This window comes from Lepus europaeus, unplaced genomic scaffold, assembly GCF_033115175.1.
Source record: "Lepus europaeus isolate LE1 unplaced genomic scaffold, mLepTim1.pri SCAFFOLD_28, whole genome shotgun sequence".
Lineage (NCBI taxonomy): Eukaryota > Metazoa > Chordata > Mammalia > Lagomorpha > Leporidae > Lepus > Lepus europaeus.
This window is the reverse complement of record NW_026909158.1, coordinates 7210439-7236291: the sequence shown is the minus strand read 5'-3', so window position 1 is coordinate 7236291 and position 25853 is coordinate 7210439.

Sequence of the window (25853 nt, the reverse complement as noted above, 5' to 3'; positions counted from 1 at the left end):
AAAGACTTTGCTTTTCTCCAAAACCATTTTAACTGTGATTTTCTCGGTCCATTGCATACAATTCCACACCACTTTGTCCAGATATGACTGGATGAAACCAGAAATATCCGGTTGTGTTTTGGCTAACTCAATCCAAATATCGTGAAAGCCTCTGTGTTTCTGTTTTCTGGATATTATCAAAGCATTTTATTGTTTTGAATGTTTTTATCCGGGAACATTTAATTTTGTACCGTAGAAACACTAATTGTTTGCACATGGAGACACCAGCTCTACACATTCGTATTTTCTGGGGAGAAAGCTAGAGAGACTGCGGCAAACAAACATGATATTTCTGTTTGTATCGATGACATTTTATGCACTTGCCTAACGAAAAGACTTTGCTTTTCTCCAAAACCATTTTTACTGTGATTTTATCGGTCCATTGCATACAAGTTCCACAACACTTTATCCGGATATGACTGGATGGAACCTGAAATATCCGGTTGTGTTTTGGTTAACTCAATCCCAGATATTGCTACAGCCTCTGTGTTTTTGTTTTCCTGATATTATCCACAGACTTTATTGTTTTGAATGTTTTTTATCAGGGAACATTTAATTTTGTGCTGGGAATCACTAATTGTTTCCACATGGAGACACCAGCTAAACACTTTCGTATTTTCTAGGGAGAAAGCTAGAGGAACTGTGGCAAACAAACGTGATATTTCTGTTTGTATAGATGACATTTTATGCACTTGCCTAACGAGAAGACTTTGCTTTTCTGCTAAACCAGTTGTACTGTGAATTTCCCGGTCCATTGCATACGAATTCCACAGAAATTTCTCCGGCAAGGACCGGATGAAACCAGAAATATCCGGTTGTGTTTTGGCTAACTCAATCCCAGATATTTCTACAGCCTCTGTGTTTGTGTTTTCCGGATATTATCAACGGAATTTATTGTTCTGAATGTTTTTTTTATCAGGGAACGTTTAATTTTGAGCTTAGATACACTAATTGGTTCCACATGGAGACACCAGCTCTACACATTCCTATATTCTAGGGAGAAAGCTAGAGGAACTGCGGCAAACTAACATGATATGTCTGTTTGTATCGATGACATTTTATGCACTTGCCTAACGAAAAGACTTTGCTTTTCTCCAAAACCATTTTTACTGTGATTTTCTTGGTCCATTGCATAAGAATTCCAACCACTTTCTCTGGATATGCCTGGATGAAACCAGAAATATCCAGTTGTGTTTTGGCTAACTCAATCCGAATTATTGTGAAAGCCTCTGTGTTTGTGTTTTCTGGATATTATCGATGGACTTTATTGTGTTGAATGATTTTATCGGGGAACATTTAGTTTTCTACCATTGAAACACTAATTGGTTCATCATGGGGACACCAGCTAAACACTTTCGTATTTTCTAGGGAGAAAGCTAGAGGAACTGCGGCAAACAAGCGTGATATTTCTGTTTGTGTCGGTGACATTTTATGCACTTGCCTAATGAGAAGACTTTGCTTTTCTGCTAAACCAGTTGTACTGTGATTTTCCCGGTCCATTGCGTATGAATTCCACACCAGTTTGTCCGGATATGACTGGATCTAACTGGAAATATCCGGTTGTGTTTTGGCTAACTCAATCCCAGTTATTGCTACAGTGTGCGTTTGTGTATTCCTGATATTATCAACAGACTTTATTGTTTTGAATGTTTTTTATTGGGGAACTTTTTATTTTGAGCTTAGATACACTAATTGGTTCCACATGGAGACACCAGCTCTACATATTTGTATTTTCTAGGGAGAAACCTAGAGGAACTGTGACAAATAAGCTTGATATTTCTGTTGGTATCCATGACATTTTATGCACTTGCCTAACGAAAAGACTTTGCTTTTCTCCAAAATCATTTTTACTGTGATTTTCTCGGTCCATTACATACAAATTCTTCACCTATCCGGTTGTGTTTTGGCTAACTCAATCCGAAATATCGTGAAAGCCTCTGTGTTCCTCTTTTCTGGATATTATCAAAGCATTTTATTGTTTTGAATGTTTTTATCCGGGAACATTTAATTTTGTACCGTAGAAACACTAATTGTTTGCACATGGAGACACCAGCTCTACACATTCGTATTTTCTGGGGAGAAAGCTAGAGAGACTGCGGCAAACAAACATGATATTTCTGTTTGTATCGATGACATTTTATGCACTTGCCTAACGAAAAGACTTTGCTTTTCTCCAAAACCATTTTTACTGTGATTTTATCGGTCCATTGCATACAAGTTCCACAACACTTTATCCGGATATGACTGGATGAAACCAGAAATATCCGGTTGTGTTTTAGTTAACTCAATCCCAGATATTGCTACAGCCTCTGTGTTTTTGTTTTCCTGATATTACCACAGACTTTATTGTTTTGAATGTTTTTTATCAGGGAACATTTAATTTTGTGCTGGGAATCCCTAACTGTTTCCACATGGAGACACCAGCTAAACACTTTCGTATTTTCTAGTGTAAGACCCCTTAAGCAGGTGTTCCACAATCCGGACCCCCAGAAACACAGACTCCACTCCAATTGCTGCAATAGCAAGAGGAAGTTTATTGCATTTGCAAATGGGCCTTCTCAACAGCACACTCTAGTGACGTGCAGAGAGAGTGGCCCCGATCATCAATTTCACAGAGTATTTAAGGCTTAAAACCACAACTTTAGCATATTTCCACAGTGTTACAATTTCATTTGGTAACCTAAAGGATTACAGGGTAAAAGGGGGTTTCCAGGGTAAAAGGGAAGAAGTTACATGCTGTACATGCCTTGTGGTTTTCATTTCTAGCTTGAGCAAGCAAGGGCAGGGGTCAATGTAGTGTGTAATAACTTGTAGTGTTGTAACAGGATATAAGTTGGGTACATTTTCTGTTAACTTTGGCCTTTATAGTTCCTAAAAACGGTTACATATCGCAAGCTCAGCCATCTTATGAAAGCATTTTTATTTCTTGCAAAAATTATTGCAAGCTCAGCCAATTTGCACAGAAGCAGAACAATATGCAGTTAGCTCAAGCAACTCCATTTCAAACGTAACCTGCCTAATTCTTTCACTCCCTCCTCTTTTTCTTGGCAAATTTTAATCTTAAAATTTAAGGAATAGCTGCATCCTAAAATTTTTGTTCTATGTCTTCTGTTTTTAAACGTTGGTACTGCTGGGTCAGGACCAGGGCATGGGTGATAGACAGTCTACTGTTAATAAACTGGAGAAGTCTATTTATTATGCAGGGTCCAAAGGTTAAAATTAAAAGTAATATTATCAAGGGCCCTGTGATAGTGGAGATTAGGGTTGTTAACCAAGGGGATGAGTTAACCAGCTCTGAAACCAGGACTGTCCCGCCTCAAAATGGCTCTGTCGTTGTTTTAGTCTCTCCCTTATTTTTGCCATGCTGTCTCTGACCACTCCAGTGTGATCAGCATAGAAACAACACTCTTCCTTTAGGGCTGCACAGAGTCCTCCTTCCTTTAAAAATACCAGGTCCAGCCCCCTTCTATTTTGTAATACTACCTCGGAGAGTGAAGTTAAGGACTTTTCCAAGGCACTGACAGATTCTTCTAAAGCTTGTAAATCTGAATGCCTAGCTTGTTGTAACAGGTGAAACTGATTTGTCTTTGACAGGGCAGCGGCTCCGGTACCTATGCCTGCTCCAATGCCCCCGACTGTGAGTCCTCCCAATATGAGGGCTAGGGTTATTGTTAGGGGTTCCCTAGGGAGCCGAAAATTTCCCTCATATTGTCGGTAGACTTCCTCAGGGTCATGTAATGTGACCCGAGGCCATACTTCAACCATGACGCACCATTCATGAGTTTGATTATGAGCTTGTCCTGCCAAGCAGGGGGTTAGGCCTGTATTGCATGCCCAAAATGTTCCATTTGGTCCTGTTAAATAATAGGTGCCTGGTTTGAGGGTCATAGTTTTATTATAGAGGCCCTGATATTGAGGGGGAATGGAGCCTACACAGAGTCCCTGCCCTGATACTTCTGGAAGAGTTAGGCGGTGGGATGGCAAATTGGTGCACTGGGGAGGGACAATAGTATGGTTGGTCCAATTCCCAATGACAGCTACTCCTTCATAATAAGGGGGAGGTGAGGCCAGGCACAGCCAGCAATCCTGGGTCCTATCGGGGTCAGAGCCATTTAGTGCTTGAAAGGCCCCATGTATTAGGCCTAAGAGGCGGCCTCCTGTGCCTGGGCTCTCAGCTGCCTCTGTCGTCAGGGAAGGTGTAAAGGTCGAGGGTCGGCCCTGGGACCCTGTAGTTGTGGCTCTAGATACGGGCCTTTGCTGGGGTCTTGGGGTTACGACTCTAGACACGGGCCTTTGACCTGTCAACGCAGGCCTCGGCCTCTGATCTGCCGACCCTGCCAATACTAGGTTGGGGCCTATAGATTGGGAGATGGTTTGTTCTTTAAGTCGAATGGTAAATTGGAACCCAGGATCGTAGTCGGTAACATAAAACCTTAAACCCCAAGCCCTTCCTCTTTTCCAGTCCGCAATGTTGGCCTTTTTCCCTTTTTCTGTAAAGGAAATGTTTAGGGACATAGAACAGCTGGGATCTCTCCCAGGGGTAAAATTACGATGCACAGTAATCCAATCCCAACTAGAGGAGGGTTTCCAATATGCGTGACCCGTGGTCTCACACCCCCAGGCTTTACAGTAGAAGGATTCTGGCCCCCCGCATCGCCACCTTTCTTTCGTAATCCTGCCATCCCTAGGGCACACATAAAACTCTTGTTGTAACGTGCACCTTTTTGCTTTATATCTGCACCCAAGCCACCCGGCACCGGCAACCATGGGAACAAACCCTCCAACGGCGCTAGCAGGGGCTCCTTCCTGGAGGTATGAGGCTGGGTCCCGGTCCGGTATATCCCAGGTGTCTATCCCTGCTACCAACTTACACACATCAGGGTTTAACGAAGGCCACCATGTCCCAGGAGGGGCCTCGCGGGAAACGGACCACACGACCTCAGTGGTACCAGATTGTACCTCCCACGTGAGCCTCCTTGGGGCATGCGGGCTGGCATGCAGGTTGCCCATAATCGGGGTAAGAAGAATCATAAGTATTACAAGTACTGAACAATTTTTAAGAGTCTTATCTTGAGTAGGTTTTGAGAGCGTTGTAGCACCGATTCCGATGTCGGCTCGTCGGCAGGGCTGTCGGTCTCTTGATTTTGTTCAGCTGCCGCCCTTTTGATGTGTGACACGTGGATCCAGGCGGCGATTCCGTCTACCTTTGCCGCTGTCGGTGTGGTCAGCAGTACCGTGTAGGGTCCTTTCCAGTGTGGCTCAAGTGTCCCAGTCTGGTACCTGCGGACATAGACGGCGTCCCCAATCTGGAACAAGTGCGGGAGCGCGAAACCCCTGTCTCAGTTTTCTTAAGAGTCTGAAACGAAGGAGGGCAGGGTGTTTGAGATGCAGGTGTATTTAAATGTCCTTCCTTTAGGCCTGTCACACACACACAAGCCCATAACTTCAAAGCTGGCATGTGGGCGTCGAGGGAGATTTGGGCATCTCCTCCTCTTGCTATCTGTTTTATGGTATGTGACAGTAGTCCTAGAAACACTGTGCCATCCAGGAAAAGTACAAATCCGGGTCTGTCCAGTTGATTTGACCCAGATACCCTCTGGACCGGCAGCCAGCATGCCCAAAAAGGATATTAAACATGCTAACCGCTGCTCCAGGGGGCATCTGCGACCTCCACACACCCTCTTTAACTTACTTTAAACACTTTCCCTTTTTTTTTTCCAATTCCATCCTCCGACAATTTAAAATCTAGCAACGGCAACATTACAAGCCCCGAACAAAGCCATCGGCAGCAACTTGACTCAGTCCCCAAAGCCAGGTCTCTACTATCTGCTCGGTCAAGGCCTCCTCAACCATACGAACAAAATAATTAAAGAGACCCTGCCAAACCAACAACAGAGACTGTCTTATTTATGCATTTTACCTAACTAAATCCCCAGCACCCTGGCCACCAACTGACTTGCCCGGGAGACGAAGGTGGGTCCGTTGTCTGACCTCAGCCCCTTTTAGTAGTCCAAATCGGGGAAATATTGGTGCGGTTTCTTCCTTGGTCGGGAAGGCCTCTGTCCATTTTGAGAAGGTGTTTACAAATAGTCCTTCCGTGGAGGTCAAGTACCCCCTTCGCTTATAGATTTTTCCCCTGGGCAGTGGCGAAAGCGTACCTGCTGTCCATGTAGATGATCACCTGTCCGCGCAGAGTACTTGGGTCAGAGCGATCGGATCTGTCCGCTGAGCGGAGTCCTCCGGGGGGGGGGCAGAAACTCAGACCACTGACCTTGTTCGGCCGTCTACCACCGCTGCCCCCGACTCTTCTCTCGCTGTCTTGCAGAAAGCTGTTCCCATCGGTATGCCAGGTCCGCATTTGGCAGGGGGATGTCGGTCAGGTCGGCTCGAGTCCCGTGTGGCAGGCATGCACCACTGGATCCCCTTTGCCAATCGGATCTTAAACAAGTTTGTTTCTTTAGGCACTCTTTTGCCCAGTGCACATTGTTCTCAATCGAGACAGGGCCTTTTTCGGTCTCCCGGGTCCCTTCCTGACCTGATCCTCCCCTGCTCTGCTTTTTTTAACTATGGTGGCCAGGATCCCAGTCAGTTCCTCTTTAGAGGGTCTGGCTTCTGAGCCAGAGACTGGAGCAGCTAAAAAAGGACATGTTTAGATTTATTCATTTTTCCACATTGTGCCTAGCGCCAATGCTTTGATGGCTTAATACACTGAGTCAATAATGAACACCACACCACCATCCGCACCATCATCCGAATTAACAGTTCAGATAATGGTGTGGTGTCCACCCTCAACCCAGCCATCCTCGAGACTTCGGGCAAGCAGCCCGTCAGGAGAACCTGGCTGTAGAGTCTGAGCCTTTCCCTTCCCTCCTCCGTATTCAAGTCCCAGTTGGGCTCAACCCATGCCCCTCTTCAGTGGTTAGTAAATTCCAAAAAAAAAAAAGCTGATGTATTAGTATATAAGCCCTACAAGTCGATCCCATGAAAAAGACAGAAGACAGGTTATATGTTTTCTAATTATACGGAGGAGGAAGACGGCCAGCTTGAATGAATCAGAGGTTCCTCCTCCCTTTCTTCCTGCACAAACTCCAGAAAAAGTGCCGCGGGCCTTTTGGGAAGACGGGGGGCATAAGGTGGTGGGATATCAAAAAGTAAAAGGTCCTCCTGCTCGCCTGGGGGAACTAGGGGTTTTTTAGATTTGAGGGAGTCTGATTCCTTTAATGGGTAAAGAGTTGAGGTGGGGTATCTGCCTTGGTTCACGAGTTTGGATACTAGGGGTGTCGCCGGTAGGGACGGAGCGAGTTTGGGGCTTGACTCCGCCACCAGGGCAGCTGCTGGCAACTCAGGACTGGGCTCCCTCCTTAGGATAGCGGCAGGGGTAGCGGGATCAAGCTCCGCCACCACCCCGTTAGAAAAGAGGAAGGGTTTTACCCATTTTGGGGGGTTTTGCGCCAGGTCCTCCCACACAAAGATGTAGGGCACTTGATCCGGGTGCCCCTCTTTCCCTTCCTTACAGACCTGGTTCTTCACCTGTAAAATAATACATGAGTCAAAAGTCCCATCCCGTGGCCACCCAATATCGAAGGCTGGCCAGTCGATGGTGCAAAAGACAGTCCAATTTTTCTTCCGCACCCCCATGGACAAGTTCCGGGCCCGCTCGCGGACCTCTTTCCAATGATCTAAAGTAAGGCTCAAAGGTGTAGTTAGTCCATGTCCCATGTTGGAAAAAGGTAAGTAAATTATAACACAAAAGACAATTACAAGACTCACAAAGACACTGCGCGCGACAACGGACCGAGACAAAACTGAAACCAAAACTTCCGATGGGAGCGGCTGCCTAGCCAGCCCTCTCCCGGGGAAGGAGGAAGACGAAGTCCTTTCCTTCTTCCCAACCAGGTGGGATAGCGGCCTTGCCAGCCTCTCCCAGAACACCGCTGGAGCGTCCTCCAGGGCTTGAGCCAGGGGTCCTGGACACGTCTGTCCCTTCCTACTACTGGCTCTCCACTCTTTCGGCGCTTAGCGCCCACAAACACAAACACCTGTACGCCAGGCGCCCGGGGAAAATAGACACACAAAAATACACGGAATGGGGAAGACTTACCTCCGATTGGGAGATGGAGGGTGAATCTGGGGGGGTCTGAATCCTGGACGAGACCCCAAGAAATGTAAGACCCCTTAAGCAGGTGTCCCACAATCCGGACCCCCAGAAACACAGACTCCACTCCAATTGCTGCAAGAGCAAGAGGAAGTTTATTGCATTTGCAAATGGGCCTTCTCAACAGCACACTCTAGTGACGTGCAGAGAGAGTGGCCCCGATCATCAATTTCACAGAGTATTTAAGGCTTAAAACCACAACTTTAGCATATTTCCACAGTGTTACAATTTCATTTGGTAACCTAAAGGATTACAGGGTAAAAGGGGGTTTCCAGGGTAAAAGGGAAGAAGTTACATGCTGTACATGCCTTGTGGTTTTCATTTCTAGCTTGAGCAAGCAAGGGCAGGGGTCAATGTAGTGTGTAATAACTTGTAGTGTTGTAACAGGATATAAGTTGGGTACATTTTCTGTTAACTTTGGCCTTTATAGTTCCTAAAAACGGTTACATATCGCAAGCTCAGCCATCTTATGAAAGCATTTTTATTTCTTGCAAAAATTATTGCAAGCCCAGCCAATTTGCACAGAAGCAGAACAATATGCAGTTAGCTCAAGCAACTCCATTTCAAACGTAACCTGCCTAATTCTTTCACTAGGGAGAAAGCTAGAGGAACTGCGGCAAACAAGCGTGATATTTCTGTTTGTATCGATGACATTTTATGCACTTGCCTAATGAGAAGACTTTGCTTTTCTGCTAAACCAGTTGTACTGTGATTTTCCCAGTCCATTGCGTATGAATTCCACACCAGTTTGTCCGGATATGACTGGATCTAACTGGAAATATCCGGTTGTGTTTTGGCTAACTCAATCCCAGTTACTGCTACAGTCTGTGTTTGTGTATTCCTGATATTATCAACAGACTTTATTCTTCTGAATGTTTTTCATTGGGGAACTTTTTATTTTGAGCTTAGATACACTAATTGGTTCCACATGGAGACACCAGCTCTACATATTTGTATTTTCTAGGGAGAAATCTAGAGGAACTGTGACAAATAAGCTTGATATTTCTGTTTGTATCAATGACATTTTATGCACTTGCCTAACGAAAAGACTTTGCTTTTCTCCAAAAGCATTTTAACTGTGATTTTCTCAGTCCACTGCATACAAATTCCACAACACTTTGTCCAGATATGACTGGATGAAACCAGAAATATCCGGTTGTGTTTTGGCTAACTCAATCCGAAATATCGTGAAAGCCTCTGTGTTTGTGTTTTGTGGATATTATCAAAGCATTTTATTGTTTTGAATGTTTTTATCCGGGAACATTTAATTTTGTACCGTAGAAACACTAATTGTTTGCACATGGAGACACCAGCTCTACACATTCGTATTTTCTGGGGAGAAAGCTAGAGAGACTGCGGCAAACAAACATGATATTTCTGTTTGTATCGATGATATTTTATGCACTTTCCTAACGAAAAGACTTTGCTATTCTCCAAAACCATTTTTCCTGTGATTTTATTGGTCCATTGCATACAAGTTCCACAACACTTTCTCTGGATATGCCTGGATGAAACCAGAAATATCGGTTGTGTTTTGGTTAACTCAATTCCAGATATTGCTACAGCCTCTGTGTTTTTGTTTTCCTGATATTATCCACAGACTTTATTGTTTTGAATGTTTTTTATCAGGGAACATTTAATTTTGTGCTGGGAATCACTAATTGTTTCCACATGGAGACACCAGCTAAACACTTTTGTATTTTCTAGGGAGAAAGCTAGAGGAACTGCGGCAAACAACGTGATATTTCTGTTTGTATAGATGACATTTTATGCAGTTGCATAAGAGAAGACTGTGCTTTTCTGCTAAACCAGTTGTACTGTGATTTTCCCGGTCCATTGCATACGAATTCCACAGAAATTTCTCCGGGCAAGGACCGGATGAAACCAGAAATATCCGGTTGTGTTTTGGCTAACTCAATCCCAGATATTGCTACAGCCTCTGTGTTTGTGTTTTCCGGATATTATCAACGGAATTTATTGTTCTGAATGTTTTTTATCAGGGAACGTTTAATTTTGAGCTTAGATACACTAATTGGCTCCACATGGAGACACCAGCTCTACACATTCCTATATTCTAGGGAGAAAGCTAGAGGAACTGCGGCAAACTAACATGATATGTCTGTTTGTATCGATGACATTTTATGCACTTGCCTAACGAAAAGACATTGCTTTCTCCAAAACCATTTTTACTGTGATTTTCTTGGTCCATTGCATAAGAATTCCAACCACTTTCTCTGGATATGCCTGGATGAAACCAGAAATATCCAGTTGTGTTTTGGCTAACTCAATCCGAAATATTGTGAAAGCCTCTGTGTTTGTGTTTTCTGGATATTATCGATGGACTTTATTGTGTTGAATGATTTTATCAGGGAACATTTAATTTTCTACCATTGAAACACTAATTGGTTCATCATGGGGACACCAGCTCTACACATTCATATTTTCTAGGTAGAAAGCTAGAGGAACTGCGGCAAACAAACGTGATATTTCTGTTTGTATCGATGACATTTTATGCACTTGCCTAACGAGAAGACTTTGCTTTTCTGCTAAACCAGTTATACTGTGATTTTCCCAGTCCATTGCGTACGAATTCCACACCAGTTTGTCCGGATATGACTGGATCTAACTGGAAATATCCGGTTGTGTTTTGGCTAACTCAATCCCAGTTATTGCTAGAGTCTGTGTTTCTGTATTCTTGATATTATCAACAGACTTTATTGTTTTGAATGTTTTTTATTGGGGAACTTTTTATTTTGAGCTTAGATACACCAATTGGTTCCACATGGAGACACCAGCTCTACATATTTGTATTTTCTAGGGAGAAAGCTAGAGGAACTGTGACAAATAAGCTTGATATTTCTGTTTGTATCGATGACATTTTATGCACTTGCCTAACGAAAAGACTTTGCTTTTCTCCAAAAGCATTTTAACTGTGATTTTCTCGGTCCATTGCATACAAGTTCCACACCACTTTGTCCAGATATGACTGGATGAAACCAGAAATATCCGGTTGTGTTTTGGCTAACTCAATCCCAGATATTGCTGCAGCCTCTGTGTTTCTGTTTTCTGGATATTATCAAAGCATTTTATTGTTTTGAATGTTTTTATCAGGGAACATTTAATTTTGTACCATAGAAACACTAATTGTTTGCACATGGAGACACCAGCTCTACACATTCGTATTTTCTAGGGAGAAAGCTAGAGAGACTGCGGCAAACAAACATGATATTTCTATTTGTATTGATGACATTTTATGCACTTTCCTAACGAAAAGACTTTGCTTTCCTCCAAAACCATTTTTCCTGTGATTTTATCGGTCCATTGCATACAAGTTCCACAACACTTTATCCGGATATGCCTGGATGAAACCAGAAATATCCGGTTGTGTTTTGGTTAACTCAATCCCAGGTATTGCTACAGATTCTGTGTTTTTGTTTTCCTGATATTATCCACAGACTTTATTGTTTTGAATATTTTTTATCAGGGAACATTTAATTTTGTGCTGGGAATCACTAATTGTTTCCACATGGAGACACCAGCTAAACACTTTTGTATTTTCTAGGGAGAAAGCTAGAGGAACTGCGGCAAACAACGTGATATTTCTGTTTGTATCGATGACATTTTATGCACTTGCCTTACGAGAACATTTTGCTTTTCTGCTAAACCAGTTGTACTGTGATTTTTCCAGTCCATTGCATTCGAATTCCACAGAAATTTCTCCGGGCAAGGACCGGATGAAACCAGAAATATCCGGTTGTGTTTTGGCTAACTCAATCCCAGATATTGCTACAGCCTCTGTGTTTGTGTTTTCCGGATATTATCAATGGAATTTATTGTTCTGAATGTTTTTTATCAGGGAACGTTTAATTTTGAGCTTAGATACACTAATTGGTTCCACATGGAGACACCAGCTCTACACATTCCTATATTCTAGGGAGAAAGCTAGAGGAACTGCGGCAAACATATGTCTGTTTGTATCGATGACATTTTATGCACTTGCCTAACGAAAAGACTTTGCTTTTCTCCAAAACCATTTTTACTGTGATTTTCTTGGTCCATTGCATAAGAATTCCACACCACTTTCTCTGGATATGCCTGGATGAAACCAGAAATATCCAGTTGTGTTTTGGCTAACTCAATCCGAAATATCGTGAAAGCCTCTGTGTTTGTGTTTTCTGGATATTATCGATGGACTTTATTGTGTTGAATGATTTTATCAGGGAACATTTAATTTTCTACCATTGAAACACTAATTGGTTCATCATGGGGACACCAGCTCTACACATTCATATTTTCTAGGTAGAAAGCTAGAGGAACTGCGGCAAACAAACGTGATATTTCTGTTTGTATCGATGACATTTTATGCACTTGCCTAATGAGAAGACTTTGCTTTTCTGCTAAACCAGTTGTACTGTGATTTTCCCGGTCCAATGCGTATGAATTCCACACCAGTTTGTCCGGATATGACTGGATCGAACTGGAAATATCCGGTTGTGTTTTTGCTAACTCAATCCCAGTTATTGCTACAGTCTGTGTTTGTGTATTCCTGATATTATCAACGGACTTTATTCTTTTGAATGTTTTTTATTGGGGAACTTTTTATTTTGAGCTTAGATACACTAATTGGTTCCACATGGAGACACCAGCTCTACATATTCGTATTTTCTAGGGAGAAAGCTAGAGGAATTGTGACAAATAATCTTGATATTTCTGTTTGTATCGATGACATTTTATGCACTTGCCTAACGAAAAGACTTTTCTTTTCTCCAAAAGCATTTTAACTGTGATTTTATCGGTCCATTGCATACAAGTTCCACACCACTTTGTCCAGATATGACTGGATCAAACCAGAAATATCTGGTTGTGTTTTGGCTAACTCAATCCGAAATATCGTGAAAGCCTCTGTGTTTCTGTTTTCTGGATATTATCAAAGCATTTTATTGTTTTGAATGTTTTTATCAGGGAACATTTAATTTTGTACCGTAGAAACACTAATTGTTTGCACATGGAGACACCAGCTCTACACATTCGTATTTTCTGGGGAGAAAGCTAGAGAGACTGTGGCAAACAAACATGATATTTCTGTTTGTATCGATGACATTTTATGCACTTTCCTAACGAAAAGACTTTGCTTTCCTCCAAAACCATTTTTACTGTGATTTTATCGGTCCATTGCATACAAGTTCCACAACACTTTATCCGGATATGCCTGGATGAAACCAGAAATATCCGGTTGTGTTTTGGTTAACTCAATCCCAGATATTGCTACAGCCTCTGTGTTTTTGTTTTCCTGATATTATCAACAGCCTTTATTGTTTTGAATGTTTTTTTATCAGGGAACATTTTATTTTGTGCTGGGAATCACTAATTGTTTCCACATGGAGACACCAGCTAAACACTTTTGTATTTTCTAGGGAGAAAGCTAGAGGAACTGCGGCAAACAAACGTGATATTTCTGTTTGTGTCGATGACATTTTATGCACTTGCCTAACGAGAAGACTTTGCTTTTCTGCTAAAACAGTTGTACTGTGATTTTCCCGGTCCATTGCATATGAATTCCACAGAAATTTCTCCGGGCAAGGACCGGATGAAACCAGAAATATCCGGTTGTGTTTTGGCTAACTCAATCCCAGATATTGCTACAGCCTCTGTGTTTGTGTTTTCCGGATATTATCAACGGAATTTATTGTTCTGAGTGTTTTTTATCAGGGAATGTTTAATTTTGAGCTTAGATACACTAATTGGTTCCACATGGAGACACCAGCTCTACACATTCCTATATTCTAGGGAGAAAGCTAGAGGAACTGCGGCAAACTAACATGATATGTCTGTTTGTATCGATGACATTTTGTGCACTTGCCTAACGAAAAGTCTTTGCTTTTCTCCAAAACCATTTTTACTGTGATTTTCTTGGTCCATTGCATAAGAATTCCACACCACTTTCTCTGGATATGCCTGGATGAAACCAGAAATATCCAGTTGTGTTTTGGCTAACTCAATCCGAAATATTTGAAAGCCTCTGTGTTTGTGTTTTCTGGATATTATCGATGGACTTTATTGTGTTGAATGATTTTATCAGGGAACATTTAATTTTCTACCATTGAAACACTAATTGGTTCATCATGGGGACAACAGCTCTACACATTCATATTTTCTAGGTAGAAAGCTAGAGGAACTGCAGCAAACAAACGTGACATTTCTGTTTGTATCGATGACATTTTATGCACTTGCCTAACGAGAAGACTTTGCTTTTCTGCTAAACCAGTTGTACTGTGATTTTCCCGGTCCAATGCGTACGAATTCCACACCAGTTTGTCCGGATATGACTGGATCTAACTGGAAATATCCGGTTGTGTTTTGGATAACTCAATCCCAGTTATTGCTACAGTCTGTGTTTGTGTATTCCTGATATTATCAACGGACTTTATTCTTCTGAATGTTTTTTATTGGGGAACTTTTTATTTTGAGCTTAGATACACTAATTGGTTCCACATGGAGACACCAGCTCTACATATTTGTATGTTCTAGGGAGAAAACTAGAGGAACTGTGACAAATAAGCTTGATATTTCTGTTTGTATCCATGACATTTTATGCACTTGCCTAATGAAAAGACTTTGCTTTTCTCCAAAAGCATTTACCTGTGATATTCTCGGTCCATTGCATACAAATTCCACACCACTTTGTCCAGATATGACTGGATGAAACCAGAAATATCCGGTTGTGTTTTGGCTAACTCAATCCAAAATATCGTGAAAGCCTCTGTGTTTCTGTTTTCTGGATATTATCAAAGCATTTTATTGTTTTGAATGTTTTTATCAGGGAACATTTAATTTTGTACCGTAGAAACACTAATTGTTTGCACATGGAGACACCAGCTCTACACATTCGTATTTTCTGGGGAGAAACTAGAGAGCCTGCGGCAAACAAACATGATATTTCTGTTTGTATCGATGACGTTTTATGCACTTTCCTAACGAAAAGACTTTGCTTTTCTCCAAAACCATTTTTACTGTGATTTTATCGGTCCATTGCATACAAGTTCCACAACACTTTATCCGGATATGACTGGATGAAACCAGAAATATCTGGTTGTGTTTTGGTTAACTCAATCCCAGATATTGCTACAGCCTCTGTGTTTTTGTTTTCCTGATATTATCCACAGACTTTATTGTTTTGAATGTTTTTATCAGGGAACATTTTATTTTGTGCTGGTAATCACTAATTGTTTCCACATGGAGACACCAGCTAAACACTTTCGTATTTTCTAGGGAGAAAGCTAGAGGAACTGCAGCAAACAAACGTGATATTTCTGTTTGTATAGATGACATTTTATGCACTTGCCTAACCAGAAGACTTTGCTTTTCTGCGAAACCAGTAGTAATGTGATTTTCCCGGTCCATTGCATTCGAATTCCACAGAAATTTCTCCGGGAAAGGACCGGATGAAACCAGAAATATCCGGTTGTGTTTTGGCTAACTCAATCCCAGATATTGCTACAGCCTCTGTGTTTGTGTTTTCCGGATATTATCAACAGAATTTATTGTTCTGAATGTTTTTTATCAGGGAACGTTAAATTTTGAGCTTAGATACACTAATTGGTTCCACATGGAGACACCAGCTCTACACATTCATATTTTCTGGGGAGAAAGCAAGAGAGACTGCGGTAAACAAACATGATATTTCTGTTTGTATCGATGACATTTTATGCACTTTCCTAACGAAAAGACTTTGCTTTTCTCCAAAACTATTTTTTAATGGGATTTTATCGGTCCATTGCATACAAGTTCTACAACACTTTATCCGGATATGACTGGATTAATCCAGAAATATCCAGTTGTGTTTTGGCTAACTCAATCCCAGATATTGCTACAGCCTCTGTGTTTGTGTTTTCTGGATATTATCAACGGAATTTATTGTTCTGAATGTTTTTTATCAGGGAACGTTTAATTTTGAGCTTAGATACACTAGTTGATTCCAAATGGAGACAACAGCTCTACACATTCCTATATTCTAGGGAGAAAGCTAGAGGAACTACGGCAAACTAACATGATATGTCTGTTTGTATAGATGACATTTTATGCACTTGCCTAACGAAAAGACTTTGCTTTTCTCCAAAACCATTTTTACTGTGATATTCTTGGTTCATTGCATTAGAATTCCACACCACTTTCTCTGGATATGCCTGGATGAAACCAGAAATATCCAGTTGTGTTTTGGCTAACTCAATCCGAAATATTGTGAAAGCCTCTGTGTTTGTGTTTTCTGGATATTATCGATGGACTTTATTGTGTTGAATGATTTTATCAGGGAATATTTAATTTTGTACCATAGAAACACTAATTGTTTGCACATGGAGACACCAGCTGTACACATTCGTATTTTCTGGGGAGAAAGCTAGAGAGACTGCGGCAAACAAACATGATATTTCTGTTTGTATCGATGACATTTTATGCACTTTCCTAACGAAAAGACTTTGCTTTTCTCCAAAACCATTTTTACTGTGATTTTATCGGTCCATTGCATACAAGTTCCACAACACTTTATCCGTATATGACTGGATGGAACCTGAAATATCAGGTTGTGTTTTTGTTAACCCAATCCCAGATATTGCTACAGCCTCTGTGTTTTTGTTTTCCTGATATTATCAACAGCCTTTATTGTTTTGAATGTTTTTTATCAGGGAACATTTAATTTTGTGCTGGGAATCACTAATTGTTTCCACATGGAGACACCAGCTAAACACTTTCGTATTTTCTAGGGAGAAAGCTAGAGGAACTGCAGCAAACAAACGTGATATTTCTGTTTGTATAGATGACATTTTATGCACTTGCCTAACCAGAAGACTTTGCTTTTCTGCTAAACCAGTTGTACTGTGATTTTCCCGGTCCATTGCATACGAATTCCACAGAAATATCTCTGGGAAAGGACCAGATGAAACCAGAAATATCCGGTTGTGTTTTGGCTAACTCAATCCCAGATATTGCTACAGCCTCTGTGTTTGTGTTTTCCGGATATTATCAACGGAATTTATTGTTCTGAATGTTTTTTATCAGGGAACGTTTAATTTTGAGCTTAGATACACTAATTGGTTCCACATGGAGACACCAGCAATACACATTCCTATATTCTAGGGAGAAAGCTAGAGGAACTGCGCTAACTAACATGATATGTCTGTTTGTATCGATGACATTTTATGCACTTGCCTAACGAAAAGACTTTGCTTTTCTGCAAAACCATTTGTACTGTGATTTTCTTGGTCCATTGCATAAGAATTCCACACCACTTTCTCTGGATATGCCTGGATGAAACCAGAAATATCCAGTTGTGTTTTGGCTCACTCAATCCGAAATATTGTGAAAGCCTCTGTGTTTGTGTTTTCTGGATATTATCGATGGACTATATTGTGTTGAATGATTTTATCAGGGAACATTTAATTTTCTACCATTGAAACACTAATTGGTTCATCATGGGGACACCAGCTCTACACATTTGTATTTTCTAAAGAGAAAGCTAGAAGAACTGTGGCAAAGAAGCGTGATATTTCTGTTTGTATAGATGACATTTTATGCACTTGCCTAACGAGAAGACTTTGCTTTTCTGCTAAACCAGTTGTACTGTGATTTTCCCAGTCCATTGCATATGAATTCCACACCAGTTTGTCCGGATATGACTGGATCTAACTGGAAATATCCGGTTGTGTTTTGGCTAACTCAATCCCAGTTATTGCTACAGTCTGTGTTTGGGTATTCCTGATATTATCAACGGACTTTATTCTTCTGAATGTTTTTTATTGGGGAACTTTTTATTTTGAGCTTAGATACACTAATTGGTTCCACAAGGAGACACCAGCTCTACATATTTGTATTTTCTAGGGAGAAAGCTAGAGGAACTGTGACAAATAAGCTTGATATTTCTGTTTGTATCGACGACATTTTATGCACTTGCCTAACGAAAAGACTTTGCTTTTCTCCAAAACCATTTTTACTGTGATTTTCTCCGTCGATTGCATACAAATTCCACAAACTTTGTCCAGATATGACTGGATGAAACCTGAAATATCAGGTTGTGTTTTGGTTAACTCAATCCCAGATATTGCTACAGCCTCTGTGTTTTTGTTTTCCTGATATTATCAACAGACTTTATTGTTTTGAATGTTTTTTATCAGGGAACATTTAATTTTGTGCTGGTAATCACTAATTGTTTCCATATCGAGACACCAGCTAAACACTTTCGTATTTTCTAGGGAGAAAGCTAGAGGAACTGCGGCAATCAAACGTGATATTTCTGTTTGTATAGATGACATTTTATGCACTTGCCTAACGAGAAGACTTTGCTTTTCTGCTAAACCAGTTGTACTGTGATTTTCCCGGTCCATTGCATACGAATTCCACAGTAATTTCTCCGGGAAAGGACCGGATGAAACCAGAAATATCCGGTTGTGTTTTGGCTAACACAATCCCAGATATTGCTACAGCCTCTGTGTTTGTGTTTTCCAGAAATTATCAACGGAATTTATTGTTCTCAATGTTTTTTATCAGGGAACATTTAATTTTGAGCTTAGATACACTAATTGGTTCCACATTGAGACACCAGCTCTACACATTCCTATATTCTAGGGAGAAAGCTAGAGGAACTGCGGCAAACTAACATGATATGTCTATTTGTATCGATGACATTTTATGCACTTGCCTAACGAAAAGACTTTGCTTTTCTCCAAAACCATTTTTACTGTGATATTCCTGGTCCATTGCATACGAATTCCACACCACTTTGTCCGGATAAGCCTGGATGAAACCAGAAATATCCAGTTGTGTTTTGGCTAACTCAATCCGAAATATTGTGAAAGCCTCTGTGTTTGTGTTTTCTGGATATTATTGATGGACTTTATGGCTTTTCATGTTTTTATCAGGGAACATATAATTTTGAGCTTGGATGCACTAATTGGTACCACATGGAGACATAAGCTCTACAGATTTTTATTTTCTAGGGAGAAAGCTAGAGGAACTGCGGCAAAAAAACATGATATGTCAGTTTGTATAGATGAAATTTTATGCACTTGCCTAACGAGAAGACTTTGCTTTTCTCCAAAACCATTTTTACTATGATTTTCTCGGTCCATTGCATACGAAATCCAAACTACTTTTTCCGGATATGACTGGATTAAACCAGAAATATCCGGTTGTGTTCTGGCTAACCCAATGCGATATATTGTGAATGGCTCTGTGTTTGTGTTTTCTGGAGATTATCGATGGCCTTTATTTTTTTGAATATTTTTATCAGGGAACATTTAATTTTGTGATGGGAAACACTAATTGGTTCCACAGGGAGACACCAGCTCTACACATTCATATTTTCTAGGGAGAAAGCTAGATGAAGTGTTGCAAACAAACATGATATTTCTGTTTGTATCGATAACATTTTATGCACTTGCCTAACGAAAAGACTTTGCTTTTCAGCAAAGCCATTTTTACTCTGATTTTCTTGGTCCATTCCATACAAATTCCAAACCAGTTCGTCTGGATATGACTGGATGAGACCAGAAATATCCGGTTTTGTTTTGGCTAACTCAATCTCAGATATTGCTACAGCCTCTGTGTTTGTGTTTTCCGGATATTATCCTCAGACTTTATCGTTTTGAATGTTTTTATCGGGGAACATTTAATTTTGAGCTTAGGTACACAAATTGGTTCCACATGGAGACACCAGCTCTACATTTTCATATTTTCTAGGGAGAAAGCCAGAGGAACTGCGGCAAACAAACATGATATGTCTGTTTGTATAGATGACAATTTATGCACTTTCCTAACGAAAAGACTTTGCTTTTCTCCAAAACCATTTTTACTATGATTTTCTCAGTCCATTGCATACGAAATCCAAACTACTTTTTACGGATATGACTGGATGAAACCAGAAATATCCGGTTGTGTTCTGGCTAACCAAATGTGATGTATTGTGAATCGCTTTGTGTTTGTGTTTTCTGGAGATTATCGATGGACTTTATGGCTTTGCATGTTTTTATCAGGGAACATTTAATTTTGTACCGTTGAAACACTAATTGGTTCATCATGGGGACACCAGCTCTACACATTCGTATTTTCTAGGGAGAAAGCTAGAGGAACTGCGGCAAACAAACATGATATTTCTGTTTGTATCGATGACAGTTTATGCACTTGCCTAACGAAAAGTTTTTGCTTTTCTCCAAAACCATTTTTACTGTGATTTTCTCGGTCCATTGCATACGAATTCCACACCAGTTTGTCTGGATATGACTGGATGAGACCAGAAATATTCGGTTTTGTTTTGGCTAACTCAATCCCAGATATTGCTACAGACTATGAGTTTGTGTTTTCTGGATGTTATTAACGGACTATATTGTTTTGAATATTTTTTTATCGGGGAACATGTAATTTTGAGCTTAGATACACTAATTGGTTCCACATGGAGACACCGGCTCTACACATTCGTATTTTCTAGGGAGAAAGCTAGAGGAACTGGGGCAAACTAACATGATATTTCTGTGTGTATAGATGACATTTTATGCACTTGCCTAACGAAAAGACTTTGCTTTTCTCCAAAAGCATTTTTACTGTGATTTTCTCGGTCCATTGCATACAAATTCCAAACTTTTCCCGGAAATGATGGATGAAACCAAAAATATCCAGTTGTGTTTTGGCTAATTCAATGCCAAATATTGTGAAAGTTTCTGTGTTTGTGTTTTCTGGATATTATCGATGTACTTTATTGCTTTGCATGTTTTTATCAGGGAACATTTAATTTTGTACCGTTGAAACACTAATTGGTTCATCATGGGGACACCAGCTCTACACATTCGTAGTTTCTATGGAGAAAGCTAGAGGAACTGCGGCAAACAAACATGATATTTCTGTTTGTATCGATGACAGTTTATGCACTTGCCTAACGAAAAGAATTTGCTTTTCCGCATACACATTTTTACTCTGATTTTCTTGGTCCATTCCATACGAATTCCACACCACTTTGTCTGGATATGACTGGATGAGACCAGAAATATCCGGTTTTGTTTTGGCTAACTCAATCTCAGATATTGCTACAGCCTCTGTGTTTGTGTTCTCCGGATATTATCCTCGGACTTTATCGTTTTGAAGGTTTTTTATCGGGGACCATTTAATTTTGAGCTTAGGTACACTAATTGGTTCCACATGGAGATACCAGCTCTACATTTTCATATTTTCTAGGGAGAAAGCCAGAGGAACTGCGGCAAACAAACATGATATTTCTGTTTGTATCCATCACATTTTATGCACTTTCCTAACGAAAAGACTTTGCTTTTCTCCAAAACCGTTTTTACTGTGATTTTCTCGGTCCATTGCATACGAAATCCAAACTACTTTTTCCGGATATGACTGGATGAAACCAGAATTATCCGATTTTTTTTTTTGCTAACTCAATCCCAGATATTGCTACAGCCTCTGTGTTTGTGTATTCCTGTTATTTTCCACGGACTTTATTGATTTGAATGTTTTTTATCAGGGAACATTTATTTTTGTGCTTGGAAACACTAACTGGTTCCACATGGAGAAACCAGCTCTACACAATCACAGTTTCTATGGTGAAAGCGAGAGGTACTGCGGCAAACAAACATGATATTTCTGTTTGGATCGATGACAGTTTATGCACTTGCCTAAAGAAAAGAATTTGCTTTTCTCCAAAACCGTTTTTTCTGTGATTTTCTCGGTCCATTGCATACGAATTCCACACCAGTTTGTCCGGATATGACTGGATGAAACCAGAATTATCCGCTTTTTTTTTTTGCTAACTCAATCCCAGATATTGCTACAGCCTCTGTGTTTGTGTATTCCTGATATTTTCCACGGACTTTATTGATTTGAATGTTTTTTATCAGGGAACATTTAATTTTGTGCTTGGAAACACTAACTGGTTCCACATGGAGAAACCAGCTCTACACAATCACAGTTTCTAGGGTGAAAGCGAGAGGTACTGCGGCAAACAAACATGATATTTCTGTTTCTATCGATGACAGTTTATGCACTTGCCTAACGAAAAGACTTTGCTTTTCTCCAAAACCATTTTTACTGTGATTTTCTCGGTCCATTGCATACGAATTCCACACCAGTTTGTCCGGATATGACTGGATGAAACCAGAAATATCCGGTTGTGTTTTGGCTAACTCAATCCCAGATATTGCTACAGACTCTGTGTTTGTGTTTTCCGGATTTTATCCTCGGACTTTATTGTTTTGAATGTTTTTTATTGTGGAACATTTAATTTTGAGCTTGGATACACTAATTGGTACCACATGGAGACATAAGCTCTACAGATTTTTATTTTCTAGGGAGAAAGCCAGAGGAACTGCGACAAACAAACATGATATGTCTGTTTGTATAGATGACATTTTATGCACTTGCCTAACGAAAAGACTTTGCTTTTCTCCAAAACCATTTTTACTATGATTTTCTCGGTCCATTGCATACGAAATCCAAACTACTTTTTCCGGATATGACTGGATGAAACCAGAATTATCCGCTTTTTTTTTGCTAACTCAATCCCAGATATTGCTGCAGCCTCTGTGTTTGTGTATTCCTGTTATTTTCCACCGACTTTATTGATTTGAATGTTTTTTATCAGGGAACATTTAATTTTGTGCTTGGAAACACTAACTGGTTCCACATGGAGAAACCAGCTCTAAACAATCACAGTTTCTAGGGTGAAAGCGAGAGGTACTGCGGCAAACAAACATGATATTTCTGTTTGGATTGATGACAGTTTATGCACTTTCCTAAAGAAAAGACTTTGCTTTTCTCCAAAACCATTTTTACTGTGATTTTCTCGGTCCATTGCATACGAATTCCACACCAGTTTGTCCGGATATGACTGGATGAAACCAGAAATATCCGGTTGTGTTTTGGCTAACTCAATCCCAGATATTGCTACAGACTCCGTGTTTGTGTTTTCCGGATATTATCCTCGGACTTTATTGTTTTGAATGTTTTTTATTGTGGAATATTTAATTTTGAGCTTGGATACACTAATTGGTACCACATGGAGACATAAGCTCTACAGTTTTTTATTTTCTAGGGAGAAAGCTAGTGGAACTGCGGCAAACAAACATGATATGTCTGTTTGTATAGATGACATTTTATGCACTTGCCTAAAGAAAAGACTTTGCTTTTCTCCAAAACTATTTTTACTGTGATTTTCTCGGTCCATTGCATACGAATTCCACACCACTTTTCTGGATATGACTGGATGAAATCAGAAATATCCGGTTGTGTTTTGCCTAACTCAATCAGAAATATTGTGAAAGCCTCTGTGTTTGTGTTTTCTGGATATTATCGATGGACTTTACTGTTTTGAATATTTTTATCAGGGAACATTTAATTTTGTACCGTTGAAACACCAATTGGTTCATCATGTGGACACCAGCTTTACACATTCATATTTTCTAGGGAGAAAGCTAGTGGAACTGCGTCAAACAAACATGATATTTCTGTTTGTATTGAGAAAATAAGGCAGGATGGGGTTAAAATGGAGTTGCTTGAGCTAACTGCATATTGTTTTGCTTTTGTATAAAATAGCTGGGCTTGCAAAATGCTTTTATAAGATAACTGAACTTTAGCTGAACTTGTAGCATGTGATGAATGTGTTAATGCTTTTATGAGATAATGGAGCATGTGATAATTATTTGAGGAGCTATGTTAAGTTTTTGGTCACGATGACCCCGTATTTGTGCTTGCTCAAGGACTTTGTTCCCTTACCCTGGAAAAACCCTTTACCTTGTGATTATTTGTCATGCTGTGGTTTATCTTGTGATTTTTTGTAATGCTGTGGAGATATGCTAATGTTGTGGTTTTAAGCCTTAAATACTCTGTGCGATTGATGATGGGGGCCTCTCTTCTCGCATTGCACCAGAGGGTGCTGTTGTGCTTTGAGACGGCCCATCTGCGCAGATGTAATAAACTTCCTCATGCCCTTTGCATCGATTGGAGTGGAATTCGTGTTTCTGGGGTCGGTAGAATTGTGAGACACCTTTCTGGGGTCTTACAGTATCGATGACATTTTATGCACTTGCCTAACGAAAAGACTTTGCTTTTCTCCAAAACCATTTTTACTGTGATTTTCTCGGTCCATTGCATAAGAATTCCACACCAGTTTCTCCGGATATGACTGGATGAAAACAGAAATATCCGGTTGTGTTTTGGCTAACTCAATCCCAGATATTGCTACAGACTCCGTGTTTGTGTTTTCCGGATATTATCCTCGGACTTTATTGTTTTGAATGTTTTTTATTGTGGAATATTTAATTTTGAGCTTGGATACACTAATTGGTACCACATGGAGACATAAGCTCTACAGGTTTTTATTTTCTAGGGAGAAAGCTAGAGGAACTGCGGCAAACAAACATGATATGTCTGTTTGTATAGATGACATTTTATGCACTTGCCTAAAGAAAAGACTTTGCTTTTCTCCAAAACTATTTTTACTGTGATTTTCTCGGTCCATTGCATACGAATTCCACACCACTTTTCTGGATATGACTGGATGAAATCAGAAATATCCGGTTGTGTTTTGCCTAACTCAATCAGAAATATTGTGAAAGCCTCTGTGTTTGTGTTTTCTGGATATTATCGATGGACTTTCTGTTTTGAATATTTTTATCAGGGAACATTTAATTTTGTACCGTTGAAACACCAATTGGTTCATCATGTGGACACCAGCTTTACACATTCATATTTTCTAGGGAGAAAGCTAGTGGAACTGCGTCAAACAAACATGATATTTCTGTTTGTATTGAGAAAATAAGGCAGGATGGGGTTAAAATGGAGTTGCTTGAGCTAACTGCATATTGTTTTGCTTTTGTATAAAATAGCTGGGCTTGCAAAATGCTTTTATAAGATAACTGAACTTTAGCTGAACTTGTAGCATGTGATGAATGTGTTAATGCTTTTATGAGATAATGGAGCATGTGATAATTATTTGAGGAGCTATGTTAAGTTTTTGGTCACGATGACCCCGTATTTGTGCTTGCTCAAGGACTTTGTTCCCTTACCCTGGAAAAACCCTTTACCTTGTGATTATTTGTCATGCTGTGGTTTATCTTGTGATTTTTTGTAATGCTGTGGAGATATGCTAATGTTGTGGTTTTAAGCCTTAAATACTCTGTGCGATTGATGATGGGGGCCTCTCTTCTCGCATTGCACCAGAGGGTGCTGTTGTGCTTTGAGACGGCCCATCTGCGCAGATGTAATAAACTTCCTCATGCCCTTTGCATCGATTGGAGTGGAATTCGTGTTTCTGGGGTCGGTAGAATTGTGAGACACCTTTCTGGGGTCTTACAGTATCGATGACATTTTATGCACTTGCCTAACGAAAAGACTTTGCTTTTCTCCAAAACCATTTTTACTGTGATTTTCTCGGTCCATTGCATAAGAATTCCACACCAGTTTCTCCGGATATGACTGGATGAAAACAGAAATATCCGGTTTCGTTTTGGCTAACTCAATCCCAGATATTGCTACAGACTCTTTGTTTGTGTTTTCCTGATATTATCCACGGACTTTATTGTTTTGAATGTTTTTTCATCGGAGAACATTTTATTTTGAGTTTGGATACAGTAATTGGTTCCACATGGAGACACCAGCTCTACATATTCGTATTTTC